At 39.3% G+C, this 19,867-nt stretch overlaps 1 protein-coding gene and 2 long non-coding RNA genes across 3 annotated transcripts in view; 1 reads left to right on the top strand and 2 right to left on the bottom strand.

Annotated features, from left to right (window-relative positions):
* Positions 1-13,175, bottom strand: part of LOC123519650 (cytoskeleton-associated protein 5-like) — a 62,098-nt gene extending 48,923 nt beyond the window's left edge. Inside the window, exon 1 of the mRNA XM_045281111.1 lies at positions 13,056-13,175. The gene's annotated coding sequence lies outside the window, so the exon portion shown is untranslated. The remainder of the gene's footprint in view (positions 1-13,055) is intronic.
* LOC123519653 lies at positions 3,304-16,387 on the top strand. The gene is made up of 2 exons (XR_006679078.1): positions 3,304-4,349; positions 14,822-16,387. It is a non-coding gene; the product is annotated as an uncharacterized LOC123519653 (long non-coding RNA).
* On the bottom strand, positions 16,208-17,315 carry LOC123519655. The gene is made up of 2 exons (XR_006679080.1): positions 16,848-17,315; positions 16,208-16,763 (listed from the first exon to the last, which is right to left on the bottom strand). It is a non-coding gene; the product is annotated as an uncharacterized LOC123519655 (long non-coding RNA).
* Between the last annotated feature and the right edge of the window lie 2,552 nt (positions 17,316-19,867).

The following is a 19,867-nucleotide window of genomic DNA, read 5'->3' as shown; positions in this document are numbered from 1 at the left end:
CAGTAAAAGAAAAAGAGTAAGAATAGAAGATGGGAAAATGAAAGAAAAAAGGATAGACAGGTAAAAAATAAAGGGAAAGAGTAAGAATACAAAATAGGTAGAAGAAAGAAAGATAGACGGCTAAAACGATAAAGGGAAGGAATAAGAACAGAAGACAGATAGAGAAATGAAATGAAAAAAAAAAGATAGGGAGGCTGAACGATAAGAGGAAACAGTAAGAATTGAAATAAAAAAAAAATAGACAGAACAATTGAAGAGTAAGAATAGAGGACAGAAAAAAAATAGAAAAAATATAGATGAATAGGTGGAAAGATAAGAAGAAACCGTAAGAATTGAAATAAAAAAAAAAATAGAACGAATGAAGAGTAAGAATAGAGGACAGAAAAAAAATAGAAAAAAATAAAGATGAATAGGTGGAAAGATAAGGAGAAAGTAAGAATAGAAAATGGATAAAAAAATGAAAAAAAAGATGAAGTGAAAGATAGTATACCTAACCTCTCTGTGCGTAAGTTGAGATCTTAAACTCTAGCGTATTCTTGTCTTACAGGTGGAAATGAATCTTTTTTACCCTTATTTTTTTTCTGTGGTGGTTTAAATGTTGCGTTGAGGAATGTTCACTTCTGGCCAACACTCGACTCTCTTCCGATAAGGAGCTGAAAAGTGTCTTAATGTAGCTAATGATAACTTCGCCTGCCTACTCGTCTGTGTGTCTGTCTGTATGTGTGTCTGTCTGTCTGTCTGTATCTGTGTGTGTGTGTGTGTGTGTGTGTGTGTGTGTGTGTGTGTGTGTGTGTCTTCCTTTAGGCATTTCTTTAGTGGTTCTTTATGATACTTTATATAAAATATTCTGAGTCTGTCTGTCTGTCTGTATGTATGTCTCTCTCTGTCTGTCTGTCTGTCTGTTTGTCTATCTCTGTCTGTCTGTCTGTCTCTCTCTCTCTCTCTCTCTCTCTCTCTCTACTTTACAGGAACAAAAACGACGAAAAAAACAACAACGACAAATTAATAACAAATGATAAAACACGCAAAATAAAAAAAAAAATACACAAACGATAAAAACAAAACAAAAATGAGAAGAGTGAAATAATAACCACAATTTTCAGATTCTTTAGGTCACTTTCCCCAAATAAACGTGACTTTGGCCAACCAATTCTTGAGAGGAGCCTTGGAGGAGTTTTATATGAAATGGTATGAAACTATAAAAGAAGACCATTATTCCTCAATTTGTGCGAATAAAAATACTCTCTCTCTCTCTCTCTCTCTCTCTCTCTCTCTCTCTCTCTCTCTCTCTCACACACACATGCAGACATGAAGGCAGATATATATATATATATATATATATATATATATATATATATATATATATATATATATATATATATATATATATATATATATATAGAGAGAGAGAGAGAGAGAGAGAGAGAGAGAGAGAGAGAGAGAGAGAGAGAGAGAGAGAGAGAGAGAGAGAGAGAGAGAGAGAGAGAGAGAGAGAGAGAGAGACAGACAAGACAAGAGCGAGACAGACAAACACAAGACGAATGAAAGACAGAAATAAACCGACAGAAGAAGAAGAAGAAAATGAAGATGAAGATGAAGAAGAAGAAGAAGAAGAAGAAGAAGAAGAAGAAGAAGAAGAAAAAAAAAAAAAGAAGAAGAAGAAAAGAAGACGAAGACGAAAACGAAGACAAAAATAAATAAATAAAAAGCTAAATATTCCTTCAGTCAGGATGTGGCGAGCTTTGAGAAGGAAGGGGGGCGGGGAAAGAGGTCAAGGTGTAAGTAAATGCAACGAGGTCAATTGGTCAATGGGGGAAGGGAAGGAATGTCACCTCGGAAACAAAATAAGGTGAATGGAAGGATGGAAGGATGGAAGGACGTGGGCAGGAGGCAGAAGAGGGAATAAGAGGATGTAGAGTAAGGTTTGCCCTAAAATATGGAACGGATGTAGGTGTGTGTGTGTGTGTGTGTGTGTGTGTGTGTGTGTGTGTGTGTGTGTGTGTGTGTGTGTGTGGGAGGTGGGAAGCTGTTACGTGTCGTGGAATATAGTGAGAATTGTGAATGATAGTGATGGATTGGTGAGGGATAGGTAGGAAATGTGTGTGTGTGTGTGTGTGTGTGTGTGTGTGTGTGTGTGTGTGTGTGTGTGTGTGTGTGTGTGTGTGTGTGTGTGTGTAGGACGTACCGTAGAATATAAATGAAAAGCAAACACACAAAACAAACAAATAGAACAAACAAGCATAAATGATAGTGAAAGATCAGAAGTGAAAAAAAATACTAAACGAAGAAGAGAAAAAAAACAAAAACAAACGAACAAAAGAACAAATGAATAAAAAAAAAAGAAAAAAAAAGGAAGGAGAAGAAGAAGAAGCAACCACCACCACCACCACCACCACCACCACCACCACCAACAACAACAAAAAAACAAAACAAATATATAAAACAAAAATGAAAAGAACAATAACAATAATAACATGATGAAAACGTAATTACACCACACACTGCCCCTATGGGAGTTCAAGTAACCCTAGACGAGAGAGACAGAGAGAGAGAAAGAGAGGGAGAGAGAGAGAAAGAGGGTATTTTGCCCACCACAAGAGGGGAAAACTGAGGGTAAGTGAGAGAGAAAGAGAGGGAAGAGAGGGGAGAGAAGGAAGAGGAGACTGGAGACACGTGTAGGGAGAGGAGGGGAAAGGGGTAAAGGGAGGAACAGAGGATATATGAGTAAGTGAGGGGAAGGGAGGAGAGGGGAGAGTGAGGGGAATTAGAAAAGGTGCGGGAGAGGCGGGAGTGGTGGTCACGGAGGGAAGGAGGGAGGAAGAGGGGAGAGAAAGAGGGTACGGAAGGCAGCTTGCGGGTGTGGGAGAGAGGGGAAGAGAGGGGAGAGATGGAAAGAGAGATGAGGGTACAGGGCATAGGGTAGGGAGGGAGAGTGAGAGAGTGAGAGAGAGAAGAGACAGGGAGGAGTAGGACAAAGGAAGCGCGGAATAACACACACACATACACACATACACACACAGAGAGAGAGAGAGAGAGAGAGAGAGAGAGAGACCTAAGCACACAAACGAACACAAACTAATGCAAAAAGAAACACACTGAAAAGACACACACACAAAAAAAAGAGACGAGAGATAAAAAGAGAAGGAAGAAGAGGGAAGAAGGTCGGGGGGGGGAGAGGGAACAGACAGAGGGCAGCAAGAGGGGAAGAATACGAGCAGCGGCACCCTCCCTTCCCCTCACAATTGGCAGTAACAAGGGGAATGAGGGGAGGAGTCACATATAGGGAGCTACAGGGCAGAAAGACGGCCAGTAGTCTGTCGGGCCGAGGCAGCTGAGGGGACTCCTGCCTCACCCTGAAGGAGGAGGAGGAGGAGGAGGAGGAGTACAAGATCTGCAGAAGTAGGACAACATGCAGCGAAAAGTTAGTAAAGAGGAAGAGGTGCTGGAGGCGGAGGAGGAGGAGGAGGAGGAGGAGGTGGAGGAGGAAGAAGAGGAAGATTATGTTGTTTCTCCTGGAGGTGCTGCTGCAGGAGGGATACGTAAGAGGAAAGTTAAGAAGAATGGAGGGAAGAAGGGAGAGAAGATGAAGATGAAGAAGATGGAGTGTTGGAAGTGACGGGAAGCGAAGAAGACAAGAAAGAAGAAAGGAAGAGAAAATAATGAAAAAAAGTGAAGAATAGAATGAAAAATGAATTAATTTGACAAACCACAAGAAGACCTCTAAAAATAATAGAAAACGAAGAAGAGAAGAAGAAAGGAAGAATAAGGAAGAGGAAAAACTCGCAAGAAACTGAACGGAAGCAAGTCTCAACCAGCAAACTTTCGAAGATAAGGAGAGAAGAAGAGAAGATCAGAAGAAAAAGAGGAATAAGAGGAGTCTGAAGAGAAATCCAGAGGAGTGTTTGAAGATGTAAAAGGTGGAGAGGTGAGAGAAACCAGATCACTACCACCTCCTCCTCCTCCTCCTCCTCCTCCTCCTCTTCGTCGTAACCAAGGAAGGAAACCATCTCCATTAATTCAACCACCACCACCACTACCACCACCACCACCACCCTCTCCTCCTCCTCCTCCTCCTCTTCCTCCTCCTCCTCCTGCTCTTGTAAACTACATACTAAAAACAAAAACGGATGTGCTGGGAGAAAGAGAGAGAAAGATAAATGTGAGGAAGAAAGAAGACAACAAAAAGTACAAAAGAAGAAATGACACTTTAAAGAAGAAGAAGAAGGAGAAGAAGAAGAAGAAGAAAAGAGACAACAGAAGAAGAGATAAATAAGAACCATGCCAAAAGAAGAACGGAATGACAACAACAACAACAACAACAACAACAACAACAATGCAACGGAACTCAGGTGAGATTCTAATGTGTGTGTGTGTGTGTGTGTGTGTGTGTGTGTGTGTGTGTCTTTACCAGCTGAACGAACAAGAGGACACATACGGGAACGATAAACAGAGAAAAAAAAGGGGAAAAAAAAACTCTTATCGCTTTTCCCTTTCCCTTTCCCTTTTCCCCTCATTTCTTTGTAGTTTCCCTTCTCCCCTTCTATTTCCTCCTACGATACATCACTTCCCTACAAAACTCTCTCTCTCTCTCTCTCTCTCTCTCTCTCTCTCTGTGTGTGTGTGTGTGTGTGTGTGAAGCAGAAGAAGCACAGTGTTGCAATATTGATTCTATTTCACGCTTGCTTCCTCCTGTCTCGACGTGTGTGTGTGTGTGTGTGTGTAGTCCTTTCTTAATCCCTCCTTATTCTTCATTAATCATCATCTTTTCTGAATACCTCTTGTTGTTGTGGTTGTTGTTGTTGTTGTTGTTGTTGTTTTTTCTTCTTCTTCCTCTTTTTTTCATATTGTCTTTTTATCTTATCTTTCATTTTTTTTTGCTATCATTAGTGTCCAAGTATTTCTTTTCTTTTTCTCTTATTTCTTGTGTATTTTGTGTCTCCCTTTTCTTTTCATGGGTTTAGTCTATTGTTTCGTTTATACTTGTCTTCTCCTGCCTCTCTTTGTCTGCCTATCTGTCTGTTTATTTCTTTCTTCCCCTCCCTTGTTCTCTCAATAGATGGCATTCATTCCTCTCCGGTCTAGTTCATATCTGGTATTTTTCTTTTTACTTTTCCCTCTTCAGAGTTGCGGTCAGATCCTCCTTTCTCTTTTTTCCCCTCCTCCTCTTCTTCTTCCTCCTTCTCCTCCTCCTGCTGCAGTCCATCCCTACCGCATCTTCGCATCTCCCCTCCTCTCTTCAACCATCTCTCTCTTCGTCTCTCTCCCTCTCCCTGCATCAATGTCGCTTGCTTATTTGTTCGTCTCCAAAGTTTGTTTTTTTAAATGGTGCGTCACGTGTCAAGGCGCCGTTCACACTTATCAGAGTCCGTCCCTCGATGAGTACAGCGAGGAAAACGAGAGCCTGGTTTGCTATATATTTTAATCTCACGCCTGTATGTTTTCGGTCCGTCCCTCTCTTGTCTGGCGCCTAATGAAGTGCTAATGGTTCGGTGCACAGGTCAATTTTCGTGCGTTTCATGTGTCACCTTGATTTATTTATGATTTTTTTTTCTCTCTCTACTCCTCGTGGTGTAGTGAAGAGGGGCAGGGACCAGTGTGATTATATCTTTACACAGTGCTTGGAATGTGATCCCTCTTCGTACCTTGGTTGATTAAAGCGTCTATGAATGTGCTGTGAAGACGTGGGGTTCAATCGCCTTTTGTTTATTGATAATTGCTTAGATTCTTTATTTTTTCGTCTGCTGACAGGAAAGAGAGCAAAAATACAGTACGTGGAATGTGATCTCTCTTCGTACACACCTTAGTTAATTAATGCGTTTGTGAATGTGGTGTATAAACGTAGGGTTCGACTGTCTTTTGTTTGATTATAATTGCTTAGATTCTTTAGTTTTCGTCCCAATGCTGACAGGAAAGAGAGCAAAAAAAAAAAAAAAAAAAAAAAAAAAAAACAATATGTGGAATGTGATCTCTCTTCGTACACACCTTCGTTAACCAGTGCGTCTGTGAATGTGATGTATAGAGGTAGGGTTCGATCGTCTTTTGTTTATTTATAACTGGTTTGATTTCCTCCCTCCTTTTAGCATTTCCTCAGCAAGTTATGTACGTTTCCTGAGGTGAGGTAGACGGGAAGGAGAAAGACACGTGTAGACAACGATAATAGAGAATACTTAATGATATGCGAGACGATAAGACAAACGGAAATGAAGAATGCATAATAAAACCAAATAGTAAAAACAAATGAAAGCAAAACAACACGAATTACAGCAAAATAATAACAAGAAAAACACAAATACATCAAAACACAATTACCGCGTCTTAACATCAAAGCATTAATAAAAACAAAGCAATGATTGAAACAAAAGAATAGAGAAAGAAAAAAAAATGAACTTAGGCCATAAACCTGAAAAAAAAGAAAAAGAGAGAAAATGCACCAGAAAGAAAGAAAGAGTAAAAAAAAGCAAAAACAGCTATAAAAGAAAGTCTCACGAGAGAGAGAGAGAGAGAGAGAGAGAGAGAGAGAGAGAGAGAGAGAGAGAGAAGGGGGGGGGTGTCGCTGCGTCACAAGTTGCAGATAAGTCACTCGGATAAAATTTTCCTCAGCTCGAGAAAAGAAAAGAAAAAATGAAAAAACTCGAGAAAATATTAGAACACTTAGAAAATAAAAACAACTTATTCATTTACATATCAATTTATATATGCATATCATACATTAAACACTAGACTTCATAATTCATCTACTTAATATGTTCTCTTAGTATTCATGCCATCTATATAAATCATTTCACTATTCACATCTCTCTCTCTCTCTCTCTCTCTCTCTCTCTCTCTCTCTCTCTCTCTCTCTCTCTCTCCTTAAAGAGTCGCCCAAGGTCAAACAGACGTAGGAGAAAAAGGGCAAGAGAGAGGATGGATGAGAGGGACTGAGTAGGATTGAGTGAGGTTGAGTGGGCACCAAAAGACAGGGTGAGGCAGGGTGACGCAGGGTGATAGGGTGAGGCAGGGTGATAGGATGAGGCAGGGTGAATAAATGAGGTGAATAAATAGTAAAACAAGGCAGTGAGGCAGGTTAAGGTAGGGTGAGGCAGGGTGAGGCGGGGTGAGGCAGGGTGAAAGGGAGAGAGGAAAGGCAGGGTGATTGAGTGAGAGGTAAATAGATAGCAAAATAAGGTAATAGTGAGGCAGGGTAAGGCAGGGTGAGACAGGGTAAGGCAGGGTGAGGTAGGGTAAGAGGGAGGGAGGAGAGGCAGGGTGAATGATTGAGAAGTGAACAAATAGTAAAATAATGCAATAGTTAGGCAAGGTAAGGCAGGGTAAGGCAGGGTAAGGTAGGGAGGGAGGCAGGGAGAAGCAGGGTGAGGCAGGGAGGGATGGGGGGAAGTCAGGGTGTGTCAGGGTGAGGGTGCAGTGACTTAGGTGAAGCAGGATTAGGGAAACGTGTCACACGACTAGATCCTCCTCCTCCTCCTCCTCCTCCTCCTCCTCCTCCTCCTCCTCCTCCTCCTCCTCCTCCTTCTCCTAGTGCTCTTACTTTGCTTATTTACTTCTAACGCAAGGAAAATAAGTTGAAAATGGTGGTGGTGGTGGTGGTGGTGGTGGTGGTGGTGGTGGTGGTCGTAGTTGTCGTAGTGGTGGTGGTGGTGGTGAAGATTATTATTTCTCGTTTCAAATCTATATATGAAAGAGAGAGAGAGAGAGAGAGAGAGAGAGAGAGAGAGAGAGAGAGAGAGAGAGAGCTACCTTGAGTTGAGCGAAGAGGCTGCAGTAGGCGGGGAAAGTGGATTATTCATCTCTCTCTCTCTCTCTCTCTCTCTCTCTCTCTCTCTCTCACAACGACACCTCAGTAACGAAACTGCCAAAGGATTTAACCTCATTAGGTAAATAAGCACAACAACAACAACAACAACAACAACAACAACAACAACAACAACAACAACAACAACAACAATACTAATACCAATAAACACTAGTTCTTATAATCTATCGAGGTTATTCACTAATAATATGTAAAATATCTTAAATACCTTGCTTATTATTATTATTATTATTATTATTATTATTATTATTATTATTATTATTACTATTATTATTATTATTATTCGAAATGAGAAAGAAGATAATCGAGGCCAATTATATACAGCAATACACTTACAATACCATACATAGACCTGATGGGGGCGGGGAGGGGAGGGTGAGGGGAGAGTGAGGGGAGGGCGAGGGGAGGGTGAAGGGAAGGATACGGGAGGGGAAAAATAGAAGGGGAAGGAACAGGAATAGGCGAGGGGCATGACAGGTGCAGAGAGGAGGGAAGGAGGTGAGATGAGTAAGAATGAAGTGGAAGGAGGTGGAGAGGGGAGAGGGAGGGGAGAGGGAGGGTGAGGGAGGGAGGGGTGAGGGAGAAACTCGGTCAGGGTGTCACCGTGTGGATCAATGAGGAATGTTTGTCTGCCCGTCACTTTTCCTTCCTTCTCTGTCTCCTTCCTCTCCTCGATGCCTTCCCTCCCTCTCCTCTCTCTCTCTCTCTCCTCTCTCCTACTGCCTCCTTCCTGCCTCCTACGCCTCATCCTGTTTCTCTCCCTCCTTCACTCCCATCCTTGCCCTTCATTTGCATTCTCTCTCTCTCTCTCTCTCTCTCTCTCTCTCTCTCTCTCTCTCTCTCTCTCTCTCTCTCTCTCTCTCTCTCTCTCATTACTCTCGTGTTTTTCCACATTTTGCTATTCTTACGAGAGAGAGAGAGAGAGAGAGAGAGAGAGAGAGAGAGAGAGAGAGAGAGAGAGAGAGAGAGAGAGAGAGAGAGAGAGAGAGAGAGAGAATACTGATTGACCCCGGGCGGTGAAGAGAGAGAGGTAGGGGGAGCTGAGAGAGTGGGACGGTCAAGGAAGACACACACACACACACACACACACACACACACACACACACACACACACACACACACACACACACACACACACACACACACACACAGCCTTGACTTGATTTTCCTGCACAATGTTGGGTTCGAGTTTAAGTTTGAAGTCCAAGTGATCATCATGGGAGTTGGGAGTTATGCAGTGCGTGACGCGGCCAATCTCCCTCTGGTCACGAATCCTACAGTGCGTGAGTGGCGACTGAACAGCGTTGGTATACGAGAAATGTGATATGGGAAGCTGTATTTAGAAACGTTTTACAAGTATTTCTTCTAAGGCACAATGAAGATGATTAACCAGTCTCTCAATGGTGTTTCTCAGATTAAAAATGAGCGAATCTTGTTAATCTGTCACTATAGTCTATCTATTCTAAAATGGTTGCTGGGTCTCGCTCTGGGACGAAAATGCGTGCTGCCAAATCTTGTGGAAACAGAAGTCTTTCCTTGTAATAAATGTATTGATCAACAGAAAATAAGTATCATACACATAAAATAAATTGCATCATCAATACACTACACTATGTTTTGAAGAGTAACCCAGTTGTCCACTTCCTCAGACCGAGACCCAGTGGCTAGTTTAGAATAGACAGACTACCGTAAAAACGTCATGAAATTTCGTGTAGCTTTCCAATATTTTGCTCTCTCTCTTCCAAGGACACAACAGATTAGCCGTATTTTTCAAGGGCGTTTCTCCTGTTAATCTGTCACTAGAACTGTAAACGCATCATAACATTTTAATGGCTTTATTCAGAAAAAAATCTCTCTGTAGTGCTGTTTTTCAAGGCCACAACAGACATGATTAGCAGGGTTGTCAAGGGTGTTTCTACTGTTAATTTGTCACTAAAACCGTTATGCAAAACAATATTTATATGTATGTATCTACAAATCAATATATTCTACAGCATTGTTTGTGTTCTACTTAATCACTTTAGTTAAATAAATAACCAACCTTTCATTACCTTCATTATTTACTATTTGAGTGCCATATTGCATTACCAAAGGCAAGCATTAAACAACACTCACAAGGAAGACACGCAGCAGATAATGATACAAGAATGCGCTGTGTCACATTATCTCAATCAATAATAATAAGCTAATGGAAACCTGAGAACAAAGTATCTGGGGTGATTTTCTTAAAGTTACACATAAACACACAGTGAATCGATAGTTTTTAATCTATCGGTAAATTTAGCTTATGTTACGTCAATCATACATTATCTGACACGCAACTGGTGCAAATCAAAAGTGTAGCTGCTAAGTGACGTCACACAAACACACACACACACACACACACACACACACACAGACACAGACACAGACACAGACACAGACACAGACACACACACACACACACACACACACACGAGACACTGCCACGTTTTTCACAACACAACTTACCGCCAACAACAACCATTACCTTCCGACTTTTTGTAACTGTAATCCCAACGAAGGTTACTCACGGAAGACAGGTGCGTGGGAGCGACTGGCAGTGATAAAGTAAAGGTGTGTAGCGTGTGCAGGTGGGCAGGTGTTTTTCGTAATTAAGTAGTGCAAGGTGTGTTTCTGGCATCTTACGTGGTCGTCTAGCTCTCTCTCTCCCTCTCTCTCTCTCACACACACACACACACACACACACACACACACACACACACACACACATCTCACGACTGTGTGCGTGTGTATGTATTCCGTCCACCTCCGGGTTTCTACTCCCTCCAGCTCCTCCTCCTTCCTCCTCCTCCTCCTCCTCCTCCTTGCCTGCCGCGTCTGCCCTTCCTCCTCCACCCTCCACTAGTCTCCATTGCCCCATTAACCTCACCCTCACCACCTGCCTTCCCTCCCACATGCCTTCCTCTCTCCACTTTCAAGCATTCACCTATTCCTTCTCTCCATTACCTGAGAGTCTTACCTTCCCTCCCTTACACCTGCAAATCTTAATCTACCCCTCCTTACCTTCGCCTTCCCTCCCTCTGCCTTTTCCCTCTCCTGCCTCTCTCCTCGTCCCCTGACCCTCCCGCCACACCAACTGACCTCTAGGTTGGCTCGGGGCGCTACTGAGCTAACGGGACACGCCAACCCGACCCTCACACGATCCTCAGAGCGTCTCCTCCCGTAGGCGATGAAGGAGCGAGGGAGGAATGGGATAGAGAAAGGAAGGGACAGAGATTAACATAACAGAAAATGGAGACAGGAGGAAGATGAGATAAAGAGAGAGATGGTTACATGTAGGATTAATAAAGGGAATTGAGAGAGAGAGAGAGAGAGAGAGAGAGAGAGAGAGAGAGAGAGAGAGAGAGAGAGAGAGAGAGTATGACTGAATGAGAGGGAAGTTAAAGAAATAAGAAGCAATAAAGATAGACAAGGGTAGATAAGTGAAAATAAATAGAAATGGAAGAGGAAGGAGAAAAAACAGAAAAATAAGTAAAAGAAAACAGCAAGAAGGAAAGGAAGACAGCATGGATGAAACACACAGCGGAGAGAATGAAGGAGGGAAGTAAGGAGAGGGAGAAGTAAAGAAGAGGATAAGAGGAAGTCAAGAGGATGCAAAGAGGAAAGGCAGGAGGGAAGGAAAGAAATACCAGGCTGAGTAATGCAAGCTGAGGGAAAGAGGGAGGGAAGAGGAGGGAGGGAGGAAAGGAGGGAGGAGGAAGGAGGAGGGAAATAATGAAGAAAGGGAGGGACTCGCATGTAATATGTATTCCGTTATTATTACAAACGCTAAGTGGAGAGAGAGAGAGAGAGAGAGAGAGAGAGAGAGAGAGAGAGAGAGAGAGAGAGAGAGAATTTTTCCACATATGACAGCAAGGTTTGGGGAAAGAACGAAAAAAAGAGAGAAAGAAAGAAAGAGTGGAGAATAAAACATGTTGCACTAGGGAAATGGAGGAAAGAGGAAGGAGGAATGGAGGAATGGAGGAAAGGAGGAAAGAAGGAAAGGAGGAAAGGAGGGTTTGACTGAGGGAGAGAAGGAAATGCTCGACTGTGAATGCGAAGAGAGAGAGAGAGAGAGAGAGAGAGAGAGAGAGAGAGAGAGAGAGAGAGAGAGAGAGAGAGAGAGAGAGAGAGAGAGAGAGAGAGAGAGAGAGAGAGAGAGAGAGAGAGAGAGAGAGAGGTAATTAAGGAGGGAGACAGGTAGGGAGAGAAGGTAAAAGTGAAAACAAAAGACAGTTGAGGAAAGAAAAGCAGACACAAGGACAAGAAACAAAAAAAAAATTAGGAGGGAAAAAGGGAGGAAGCGTAGGGGAGGGAAAGGGCAACGAGGGGAAAAAAAGAAGAGGGAGAGGAAGAGAGGAAGAAAGAGAGGAAGGAAGAGGAAGAGGTGGGCGTGACACTTCCTCCACACTCACCTTGTCTCCTCTCTCTCTCTCTCTCTCTCTCTCTCTCTCTCTCTCTCTCTTTGCTCTCCCACGCAAGGACAACCGAGGAAAAGTTAGGTGGATTGCGCAGGGCTTTTATGCAACTTGGGTCAAATGCGCAGGGAATACACACAATCTTTACCTTCCGAGACAAGTGAAGGATTAGAGAAAGCAGGTAAATCTCCGTGTTCCGTTTTTTTTTTCTTCCGGATTTAAAGTTTTGACGTAAGAGAAGATGTAAAAAAATGGGTTGTCAAGGATTTAGGCGATGAATATACGTTTAGAAGTTCATGAAAGGCGAGTTTATATACGTGAAGCGAGTTGTAGACATCGTAAAAGTTTGAGATTTAGATTATGTAGTGAAAGGAAAAGTTGCTAAAACCGTTTGTCTTTGAGTTGACTATCCTGCCCTCCCGTCTCTCTCTTTCTCTCTCTCTTTCTCTTAGTTCCGTTTGTGATATTAATTTTCTTTTTAAATCCATATTTTATTTCATTTCACTGTCATATATGTTTTAAAATTCGCCTTTCGTTTCATTTTCTTTGATCTATTTAATTCTTGCAGTCTTATAAACAGACAGACAGACAGACAGACGCGCGCACGCACACACACACACACACACACACACACACACACACACACACACACAAAACAACAACAACGACAACAACAACAACAACAACAACACTAATACAACTCAAACTTCACTTCCATCAAACTTCATCACAAGCCCTAACCAACACAAACCCACCGCCACAAGCAAAACAAACTTCACCAACCCTACAACCCAGACACGCACCTGGCACACCTGCTCCCCTCAGACCCACGCAATGCCACCTTGACACTTGGCACTCAGGTCACTGCCGGTCTGTGTGTGTGTGACCCTCCTCTCGGCACTGCACGTAACCCTCCCCCACCAGCTGACGGCCCCACACTGCCAGACCGGGATACCTGCACTCTTGTTTCCCCTCCTTCTTACTCCTTCTCCTCCTCCTCCTCCTCCTCCTCCTCCTCCTCCTCCTCCTCCTCCTCCACTTCGTCTGAACAGTGTGGGATTCTCTCTTCTTTTGGTTGTTTTCTTCTTCCATCTCTTCTCTTTCTCACGGTATCCTATTCTCTTTTCTTTTTCTTTTTTTTTCTTTATTGTTGTTACGTTAATCGCTTCTGCTTCCTACCGATTTGTGGTCTTCTTCTTCTTCTTCTTCTTTTTCTACTACTACTACTACTACTACTACTACTACTACTACTACTACTACTACTACTACTACTACTACTACTACTACTACTACTACTACTACTACTACTACTATTAGTTTATTATTATTACTATCACTGCTACTACTAACATGACATATTCTAACCACAATCTCGGCAAATACAAATAAAACTATAACTAAAACCAAGAAAACTACAAGAACTATCGTGCACACACACACACACACACACACACACACACACACACACACACACACACACACACACACACACACACACACCCTAGCAACGTTCGAAAGGCGGTCTTACTCCCTCCCTCCCTCCCTCTCTCTCTCTCTCTCTCTCTCTCTCTCTCTCTCTCTCTCTCTCTCTCTCTCTCTCTCTCTCTCTAGGTAGTACTTTAAAGTTGCCAGTCACCTCAGCCACGTGGGAGAAGGCATGAGACCAGACCCGCCCGAAGACTGACACGTCCAATTCAATAAAAGAAGTGCGCCATACATTTCCCACGAGAAGGAGGAGGAGGAGGGAGGAGGAGGAAGATCGTAGAGGAGGATGTAAGAAGCTTGTGGTGAAAGCGACACACACACACACACACACACACACACACACACACACACACACACACGTTACATATAAGGAAGGAGTATAAAAGCATAAATGATGAGGTTTCTATATAGTATAGACGATTTAACATTTCCTTTTTCTATTCTTACACCGGATGAAGCAAAAATGTAGGAAAAAAAATATAATAGGTGGAAGTTGGCTTTCTATAGGGAACTTTAATCTTTGAACTTAATAAGGAAGGTTCGGTTTATGAGTTTCATTTGTTTTATGAATTAAGAAATATAGACGGTAAAGCTTAAATAGACGATATAACGGTGCATTCTTACAAGTTACAAATATAAACGCAAGAAAGTTCTAGCGAATATAGAAATAATTGTCTTTTCATACTCATTTCTATTTTTCTATTTTCTTAATTTATTTCTATGGATGAAACAAAAAAGAAGAAAAGAAACAATAATGTATGGAAATTGACCTTCTATATGGAACTTTAAACTTTTCACCAAATATGGAAGATTCGATTTTGAGTTCTATGATATTTATGAATTAATGAATAGACGATCAAGATTGAAAAGACGATAGAACGGAGTATTTCTTATGAGTAACAAAATATAAACACAAGAAAGATCTAACGGATGTAAAAATAACTGTCTTTTCATACTCATTTCTATTTCTTTTTCTATTTTCTTCCTTTTTTTTCCATAGAGGAATAAAAACGCGATATATTTTCAACAGATGATGAGAAATGATTTAGTTTGGGCTATAACTCCACATTTTCTCACCTTACAGAAAACGGAAGAGGGATGGTTGGCTGGAAATACCGTCACGGCTTCGTCAGACTCAACAGCTAAGAATAAAAAGAAAAAGATGAAAACAAATATAAAGAAAAAATATATTCATCAACTACTCTGTATTCATAATATTAACTACAAAAATGGACCTACTAACTTATGTATAACCACCTGTATTTCTGTATGTATGCAAGAAGTAAGTATTATTCATTTATTTAAAAGTACTATGTTTTACGCAGTCCAATTTTCATGTATATACTATTCAATTACTAAAAAGAAGTACTTGTTTGTTCTATACTATCTGGTCATGATATATACAAAAATATGTTGTATTAATTCATTTAGAAATATGTATTTACTCTACACTCCCTCCATCTTTTATGTATACAAACCTTGCTAACTTTAAAAATATAGGTATGATTTAATTCCGCACTCCTTCACTTTTTATATATACACACACTACGTATACATCACCAACCCGTTTAAAAGTATGTACTCACTTGGCACATCGCATACAAACACTGATCCATTTAAGAAGAATGTATTAATCCCACACTTTAAAGTTTCACGGATACGAACCTAAACCTATTTAAAAAGAAAAATCAAGTATCTGTTTGTTACACTCCCAAACTTTCTTCCTTATACAAACACATTCATTGAAAAAGAGTATGATATTAACTCCACATTGTTTACATTTCACTCATACAAACACAAATTAAAATAAGAAAAAAAATGCGCATCTATTCACATACACTAATGAATTAAAAATGTACATATCTATTCCACATTCTTTTCGTGTATAGAGGAGAAGCTTTTGATTGCATGGACCAAGTAAGGCAGGTGTTCCTTATTGCTTCTCCCACCTGTGTTGTGACCCCTGAGTGTTGTTTGTGTTTGTGTTGCCTGTCTGTGTAATGAAGGCCCCAACAAGGCAGCTTCAGGCTTTATAATTTTTTGAGTTATATATGAAGTACACTTGCCCAAAGGAGTGATGTCATAAGTGCACGGAAAAAAAAGTAGAAAACAAAGAAAAAAGCAATATCAGAATTGTTTAATTTTTGAAAGAGTGACATTTTCTTTTTGTTTTATGATTTGTGTTTCGCTTTTCCTCTGCATACCTAACGCAGATTAAGAAGTAATAGAAGAAAATGGAGGAAAATGGAGAAGAGGAAGAAGAAAAAAAAATGGTATCTGAATTATTTTTATTTTTGAAAGAGTAGCATTTTCTTTCTGTCTTATAATTTATTTCGCTTTTTTCTCTGCATACCTGACGTAGATTTAGAAGAAAAATAGAAGGTAAAGGAAAAGAGGAAGAAGAAGAAAAAGAAAAAAAAAGTATCAGATTTATTTGACTTTTGTAGTGGCATTTTCATTCTGTTTTATAATAAACCCATGTTTCGCTTTTCCTCTGCATACCCAAAGCAGATTAAGAAGTAATAGAAGAAAAAGGAAAAGAGGAAGAAGAAAAAAATAGTATCTGAATTATTTTCTTTTTGAAGGAGTAACATTTTCTTTATAACCCATGTTTCGCTTTTCCTCTATATACCTGACGAAAATGAAAAAGTTAGAAGAAAAAGAAGAGAGAAAAAAAAAAGGATCAGATTTATTTTATTTATAGTCTTTCTGTTTTATATTCATGTTTCGCTTCGCTTTTCCTCTGCATACCTGACGCAGATTTAGAAGAAGGGTAAGCGGAAGAAGAAAAGAAAAGGAAGAAGAAGAAGAAAAGAATAATCCTCCTCAGTTCTTGTAGGTCTTCGTGAATCTCTCAATGCAAACCAGTTCACAAGTTTACATTTTAGTTTATATTCGATTTACACGAGAAAAAAATGAGCGTGACTTATTGGCATCATTTCTTAACGCGACTGTGTTCATATGTTACTTTCGTGTTGCCTCTTACGATCTTATTACGTACGCCTTACCACTATGACACAAGCTCTCTCTCTCTCTCTCTCTCTCTCTGATTTTGTACAGTTATTTTTGTCATTTTTCTTTCTTGTTCTCTATTTTCGTTATTTTTGTACTCTCTCTCTCTCTCTCTCTCTCTCTCTCTCTCTCTCTCTCTCTCTCTCTCTGTTTTCTTTGATTTTGTACAGTTATTATATTTTACTCACTTTCTTACTCTTTATTTTCCTTATTTTTGTATATTTATCTTTTTCACTTCTTTATTCCCGTTTTCTCTACTGTCTTTCTCTCTTTCAAATCCTTTCCGTATTGACCGTATTCTTTTGTTTATTTTGTGTTATTACCCATTAAGTGTATTTTTCTTTGTGTAATCGGCGGCCGCTGTGCCTTCTAAGTATCCATGGTGCTCGTATTGCTTAAGTTACCCGTGCCATTTGCGTTAAAGCTGTCCCGAGCCTCGCAAAGAAAACGGAAGGGGCGTGTACCATTTTCTTTTCTCTTACATATTTCTTTCCTTTTTTTTTTTTTTATTATATTTTGGTTGGTTTTTATTCTCTTATTTTTGTCTTTATATTTATTGTCTATTTTCTTTTTTTTTTTGTTTCTTGTGTTTTTTTTTCTTTTGTTGTCTTGTCTATGTCCTGATTTTTTTGTCAGTTTTTTTTTCTTTTTCGTTTTTTGTTCGTTTTCTATTTCTTAATTTTCTTTCAATTGTTAGATTTGTTGTATTTGTCTTTTAATTTTCTCATTATCTTTGTTCTTTTGTTTTCTTTACTTTTTGTTCTTTCCATTCAACATTTTTATTTTGTTTCCTTATTACATTTATCTTTCCATTTTTTCCGTTTTTTTTTCATTTTGACATTTTATTAATTTCTTTTCATTCTTAAATTCTACAAGTTTTGTGTTAACCTTTCATTGCTTTACATTCTGATATAGATATCTTACTTTTTAATTATTTCTGCTATATATATATATATAATTTTTATTTACACCTATTCTCATTATTCCTTTTTAAATATCTTCTTTCACTTCATTTTGTTTCTGTTCATTCTTCCAGACTCTTAATTTATTGATTTTTTTTTGCACTTTTCTTTAATGGTCTTTTTTCTTTCCCTGCATTCTCTTTGTTTGCCTTCTTCCCGTCACGCGAGGCTCTGGGAAGCAATGTTTAGTGTTGATTCTCCATTCTGTACGGGTTTTGAATGCTTTGTGCTTTCCGTGTTTAGTTTTCGAGTCGCTTTTGTTACCAGTAGTTGCTTCACGTAGATCTTCCTTTGCCGCTTTGTTTTGTCTCCTTGATCTCTTTAATTTCGGATAACTTGATATTAATGATCGTTTTTAAGAGGTTGGATTGATAATTGTTTCCCTTTTAGAATCAAATATTTTGCTCATTATGTATATTTTCTTGAAATTTTCGATTATTTTTACAGCATACACTCACATAAAATCCAGCCATCTTAGCCCAATATATGAACAGTTACAAACTCTCGCTATGAGATATTACTATGAAAACAAATATAATGCTAAAGGAACGCCCAGATGCTTCCCAAAAATCAAGTCTTCCATTAATTTAAGTTGCTTTCTTTAGTTGAGCACGTTGTGATAAATTGCCTTAGATCGCTTGCCTTCTTTGCCTGCTGCTTCTAATTGCTTGCTTGTTTTGCCGCTTGTCCCGCTTATTTTAGACGTAGTGTTGCTTAGTTTGTGCTTAATTTTCTCCTTTCACCCGTAATGTTACTTAGTTTATGTATGACTGTTTGTGTATACCTCCTTTCTGACGTCGTGTTGCTTAGTTTGAATATATCTGTTTCTCCGATGCTTAGTTGCTTTTGTGTGTGTTTACATTAGTTTCCTTCTTTCCAACGGAGCGCCTATGCCTGAATCGTTTACATATCTTAGTAGTATTGTGTAAAGGCTGAAGGGAAACCTGCTACCAGTGTTTCCTTCAGCACAAGCTTCACCGCATGTGCTTCCGCTGCCCAGTGTGCTAATACTCATTGGTTTCGTCTCTAGGTTTAAGTATTGTAGTGGTCCATTAAGATCTTTCATTTTTTCATTTATTCCTTAAAATGTACTGCCTTGTGTTCGTTTTAGATTTAGTAATGTCTTATTTACAAAGAAGTTTCATGTGTTTGTTACAAATTTTGTTTGTTATAGTTGAGTTATTTCGTATTAATTTTACAAAGATGTAATTTCTTTTTGTCACATAATATGTCTGATTATGATATTATTTACAAAACTGTACCTTTCGTTAGTTATTGCTGGCCAATGTTTACTAGACTGGTTATTGTTTCGTAAAGGTCACGCATTTATTTCCAAAGATGTATTACCTTCCGTTATATATTCAGTTACGAGTTATCTACAAATCTGTGTTACCGTCTTTGAGTTACATGTTTAGTTAGGTCTGACCAACTAATTATTGTTTCTTTCACTGCATAATTACCTTGGTGGTTTGCTCACATTTATTGAACTGTTATGTTCTTCAGTTTGTTTTCTTACAGTGATGTTCTGTTGTTTATTTTGAACTTTATTTGGTGCTTATTGATCGGTTTACTCTCATGCAGAAAATCATCTTTTATTTCTATCCATTATGAATTTCTGTTTTAAATTTACTTTTACTCTACTTTCTCTTTTATTTTACTCAGTTCTTTCGTTAATCATGAAAGCTCAATGCATGATTTATCTTTGCTTACGCACAAGTTCATTTTTTTTTCTTTCTTTTAGTTTAAGTTTATTTTATTTTCTTCTCACTGATCATCATGAATTCACTTTGCTTTCATTTTGAGTTTCGTTTCTTTCATTTCCTATTTTAGTGAATAGTTCAACATTTATATTCTATTTTTACAATGTATAAGGCAGGAGGCATATATGTAACCTCTTCCTGTGTTATTCATCCTTATTCGCTCTTCGAACAGAGAACAAGAGACAGAAGAATCACACTCCATGAATAATAATAATAATAATAATAATAATAATAATAATAATAATAACAATAATAATGATAATAACAATAATGATAATAAAGAGCAGCAGTAAAATGGATTCTGGTTCGTTCTCTCAATAATATTCTTGTAATGCTCGAAAGTGGAATAGGATTTTGTGAAGGAGAAAATAAGAGAAGAGAGAAGGAGAGAGTTCC

Source organism: Portunus trituberculatus, chromosome 45 (assembly GCF_017591435.1).
Source record: "Portunus trituberculatus isolate SZX2019 chromosome 45, ASM1759143v1, whole genome shotgun sequence".
Classification (NCBI taxonomy): Eukaryota; Metazoa; Arthropoda; class Malacostraca; order Decapoda; family Portunidae; genus Portunus; species Portunus trituberculatus.
Note: the sequence above shows the minus strand (reverse complement) of the source record. Positions and strands in the feature narration are given on the sequence as shown.